The 5,360-nt window shown below is 40.0% G+C and overlaps 1 non-coding gene across 1 annotated transcript; it reads right to left on the reverse strand.

The window, feature by feature from the left end:
* Positions 1 to 759: 759 nt before the first annotated feature.
* On the reverse strand, positions 760 to 865 carry LOC123592275. Its single transcript, XR_006709673.1, has one exon. It is a non-coding gene; the product is annotated as a U6 spliceosomal RNA (small nuclear RNA).
* Between the last annotated feature and the right edge of the window lie 4,495 nt (positions 866 to 5,360).

The following is a 5,360-nucleotide window of genomic DNA, read 5'->3' on the forward strand; positions in this document are numbered from 1 at the left end:
ACCATTCAACTCTGCTGTTGTGGAACAAAAGCAGTCATCTTTAAGACATAAATGAATGAGCATGGCTATCTCTCAATAAAATTTCACTTAAAAAAACAAAAGCAAAAACAGAAACAAGTGGCAGGCTAGATTTGGCCCCCAGACTGTAGTCTGCCAACTCCTGTTTCAGATACACCAAATGTATTCCTTTGCATGTGCTGGTTTCTTTTGTCTTGGAGCTTTTGTCCTTTACCCCTAGCTCAAATAAATTAATTTATTGGAACGCTATTAGGTGTTAGAGACTGTCCCGGGATCTAGAGATGTAGCAGGGAGAAAACAGACAACATTGTCTACTGTATAGAATTCAGATTCTGGTGGGAGCAAATAGATAGTAAATCAGTGGCAAACAAAAGCATGCAAGGCAGGTAGAACTACAATGAAGAAAAATCAGGCAAAGTAAGGGGTGAGGATGTTATTTTTTAAATTTAATTTATTTTTTACATTTACATCCAAGTTAGCATATCGTGCCACAATGATTTCAGGAGTAGATTCCTTAAGCCCCTTACTGATTTAGCCCATCCCCCCTGCCCCACCCCCTCCAATAACCCTCTGTTTGTTCTCCATATTTAAGGGTCTGTTCTGTTTTGTCCCCCTCCCTGTTTTTATATTATTTTTGCTTCCCTTCCCTTATGTTCATCTGTTTTGTCTCTTAAAGTCCTTGTATGAGTGAAGTCATACGATACTTGTCTTTCTCTGACTGACGAATTTCGTTTGGCGTACGAAAATATGGAAGGCTTCAGGAATTTGCGTGTTATCTTTGCACAGGGCAGTGCTAATCTTCTCTGTGTTGTTCCAATTTTAGTACATGTGCCGCCAAAGCGAGCACGAGGATGTTATTTTAAATAGAGTGGTCAAGGAAGGTAACTTTGATGAGGTGATAGGGGCACAAAGATGAAAATAAAGTATAAGCTCCATCAACGTGGATGAGGTGGGGGGGTGGGGCAGGGTGGTAAGCATTCCAGGCAGAGGGAGTGCCAAGTACAAAGTGCCCAAGGCAGAACATTCTTGATATACTGGAGGAAGTGAAAGGGGGCCAGGGTGGTGTAGTGAAGGAGTGAGGGAGGAGATCAGAAACGTAGCTGTGGGCAACGTTGTTTAAAGCCTCATAGGCCATGGAAAGGACTTTGATATTTATTCTAAATAAGTATGGAAACCACTGAGAGGTAGAGAGCAGAGGGTGCTGTCATCTGCCTTCTATTTTAATAGGATCTCTCCAATAGCCGCGTGTAAGATGAAGTGTAGGGAAGTTGGAATGAAAGCTGAGAGACCGCTAAAGAGGCTGTTGCAATAATCTGGGGGACAGATGTTGTTTAGGGGGATGATAGCCGCAATGGTATGAGTGGTCAGATGCTGAATATATTTTGAAGGCAAAGCTGAAAGGTAGGGTGTGGAAAAAATACTCAAGGATAACACCCAAGAATTTTAACCTGAGCGACTGGAAGGGTGAAATCTGATGGACTGAGATAGCAAAAGCTGTAAGAATTACAGATGGGGTGGGAATAACAAAGATTTTAATGTGTTTAACTATTTTCTTATTTTATTTTTGAGACAGAGAGAGACAGAACATGAATGGGGGAGGGTCAGAGAGAGAGGGAGACACAGAATCTGAAGCAGGTTCCAGGCTCTGAGCTGTCAGCACAGAGCCCAACACGGGGCTCGAACTCACAGACCGTGAGATCATGACCTGAGCCGAAATGGGACACTCAACCGACTGAGCCACCCAGGCTCCCCTTAAGTTATGTTATTCTTAAGATGCTTATTAGATCTGTAAGTGGTAACATTAAATAGGCAGTCGAATTAATGGTTTTGAGTTCAGTGGAAATAATTTGGATAGACTAGTTATCTGGGAGTTACCTGCAATAAAGCTGAAATGAGATAGGATCAGTTAGGGAGAAGTGAGAAGAGACTAGAGGTCAGGGACTAAGTTCTGGAACAATCCAACGTTTGGAGCTTGGGAAGAGGAAGAAGAGCCACAAAGAAGACTTAAAATGAGTGACCAGTGAGACAGGAAGTGAAGTAAGAGTGACTACTCTGGGGCCAAGTGAAGAAAGCCTTTCCAGAAGGAGGAAATGAACAACTCTGTGAAATATTGCCAACATGTTGAGCAAGATGAGGACGAAGGCATGACCCAGATTTGGCAACATGGGAGCCATTGTTGACGTTTTGTTTGAGGAGTAGTGAGGATGATAGACTGTACAGAGTGTTTATGACAGAGGATGGGAGAGGCGCAAATACTACCTTCTTTCCCCTGGGATCCTCTAATACATTTTACCTTTACAACACTTTTCACAATTATACTTATTGGCTTATATCTCTATCTCCTCAACTGAGCTTTGAGCAACTTCAATGCTGAGCCATGTTTCACTCATCCTGTCTACAGTACAACATGGGCACAAATCAAGTACTCATCAAGTGTTTGTTGAATGAATATGATACTGTACTCTAAGAAGGAGAGTTTTCATGTAAATGAATATGAGTACCATTGAGACTAGAAAAAGTAATACTGAGTAGAAGAACTTGAGAAAGAGGGAGAATGGGTACTTTTATTACCGTATGGTGTTACATATGACACTAGAGGTATTTTGGGTTTCTACCCTGAACATTTTATTTTATTTTTTTTTTTTGTCTTGAAAGTACATATAAATTATTCTCCATAACATATGATGAGATCAGTTAGTATAACTAGTCCAAGTTTGCTAAAGAGGATAGTAAAGCCCTAGAAGATTTAGGAAATATGCCCTCACCCTGTAGACTATGTGTGCTTGGTATAAATTCCATAAAATGTGTCCCTCTCCTTTCTTTTGGGTTTCCAAAGTTACCAACACACCTCTGTTGTAAGACACCTCCCCAAATCCCTATTACCCTTTTTGTTTTTTTGTTTTTTTGTTTTTTTTTTTTTAAGATTACATTTTTAAAAACGAGAATCACTAAAGGAATTACTTTGGGGTCTGAATAACACTGAGTTGATTCATTCTCTCCTGGTTGGAATGATTATTTGATCATTCAGTCCTTAGAGCCATGACTATTCAGATCCAGAAGCAAAAATTATTACATGATGATTCAAGTGACTTTCTGATTATACTGCTTAATAAAATTAACACTGAAGTCTGAAACAGTGTCCAGAAGTCAAATGGTGATTTTCCAAGGGTCTATTAAAAAGAAAAAAAAAAAAAGTTTCATTTCAAAGGACAAAATGTTGCCAGTCCTTCTATCTCCAAGGGAGTAAGGATTAGTAAGTAGTTCAGTTAGTTCCTGCAAATTAGGGATTCAGTTATATTTTATTTATTCAATACAGGAGTTTTTTATAAGTGTTGGGTGAGTCATTTGGTAAGACCAAAGCCAAGGTAAATTAAAGCAGTCGCTGGTTGAAGATATTTTTATTGCAATGAGTAGGTCTCCCTCTGGGATTTGGATATACAGGTGTGGTCAAACTTTGGCACAGAAAGTAACTAGAATCATGAATTCTAAACCAGTGACTCCTAATGTCTTGAGCATGTAATGCTACAGACACATCTAGACACATTTGCTATAAGAAGCCAAAAACATGTGACAGAGGAAATTAGATAGAAGCAGTTGTTCTCCCTTTAGAGTTTACTTACCAATGATCCCAAGGACCCAAATACCTACATATATATATATATACATATATATATACATTTTTACAAAGAAATAATCTTCCAGAAAACGATTCTTGTGAATTACTCTTGTGTGCCTATCAAGCTTTCTATTTTGTGGGTCGTGGATTTAATAGGTTGTAATGCTGCTTCAAACACCATAGATACTTAATGCACCACGAAAACCCCTTAAGCTATGGGAAATTACAAAAATGTCTCAGTGCCATGGTCACAAATGTGAATGATCTTCTCGACATGAACTTCAAAGGTAAAATGAAATTACATTTCCTGTAGATTTCTGAGTGTTCATTGTCCAGTGACCATGGTCCCCGAGATTTCACCCATGCTTCTCAGGATTCTGTTCCAATCAGCTAGCCAACTCTCAGCTATGGTGGCTCTGGAAATTCAGGCCTGGGGATGCCCGGATGGCTCAGTTGGTTAAGCCTCCAAGTCTTGGTTTTGGCTCAGGTCATGATCCCAGTGTCATGGGATCAAGTCCCAGGTCAGGCTCTGTGCCCACAGCATGGAGCCTGCTTGGGATTCTCTCTCTCTCTGCCCCTCCCCTGCTCACACTCTCTCACTCTCAAAATAAATAAATAAACATTAAAAAATTTTTTTCTTAGTCTCAGTTATCTTTTGGACACACAAAATAATAGCTTTGTGCAGGTCAGAGAGGGGTTTCCTGGTGGTGTTGGTGCCTGTATAACAAACAGGCTGTTGAATCCCGAGTCTCTGGTCTAAAGAGAGTATCTATCGATAAGGTAACCACAGGGCAAGTACTCATTGTCATCATCAGTTTTAATGAACTAGCAGAAACCAACAGATATTTTTAAATTAGTATCTAATGTTTATAATTACACAGATTTTCATTTTAGATTTTGTAAAATACATGACAGGGAGTAAAATATTATGGTCTCAGCACACCATGGGGGGCCTGCAAACATGAGAAAATCGGCTTCTGTGTTTCTGTTTCCTCTCGTACTTATACTTTTCAAAGGGCCAGAGAAAGTTTCTGAAATTTTGTTTGTTAGGAGATGCTTCCCTTACCAAAAGGGAGAAGTCAGTATCTTCTCCAAATCACTAATGACCACTGATTGATAAAGGGGATTATGTATCAGTTATGTATCAGCTCAGTGACTTCTTGGTGATTAGAGACAATTTACACCAAGTTCAACAACTAATTTTTAAAAATGGCAATGCCTGTAACCATTCTTGGAAACAGGTCCACCAGCTATAACAAGCTTTCTTGTATTACATTAGATCTCTGCAAAGCAGGTGTTCTCTGCCCTGAGTGCCTTCCTTCCCCAGGTTTTTGGTTTTGTTTGGTTTGTTTTGAGAGAGAGAGAGAGAGCACAGGCAAACAGGGCAGAGAGAGAGGGAGAGAGAGAATCCCAAGCAGGCTGTGTGCGAGCGTTGAGCATGACACAAGGCTCGATCTCATGGCAGTAAGATTACGACCTGAGCCAAATCAAGATTTGGATGCTTAGCTGACTGAGCCACCCAGGTGCCCCTTCTCTGGGTTTAAACAGTTCTGAACAGCCACCCTCCAGTTCCCCGTCCATCACCTGCAGGCTACACACAAATAGAATTGTTTTTTATTTTCTCTCTTTCCTTGTTCTTAAAAAAAAAAAAAAAAAGTTCTCTCTCTTTTTCTCCCTCTTCAACAATTTCTAAGCTGGCAGTACATGTCTTTTAAAGGCAATTTAG

Source organism: Leopardus geoffroyi, chromosome B4 (assembly GCF_018350155.1).
Source record: "Leopardus geoffroyi isolate Oge1 chromosome B4, O.geoffroyi_Oge1_pat1.0, whole genome shotgun sequence".
NCBI lineage: Eukaryota > Metazoa > Chordata > Mammalia > Carnivora > Felidae > Leopardus > Leopardus geoffroyi.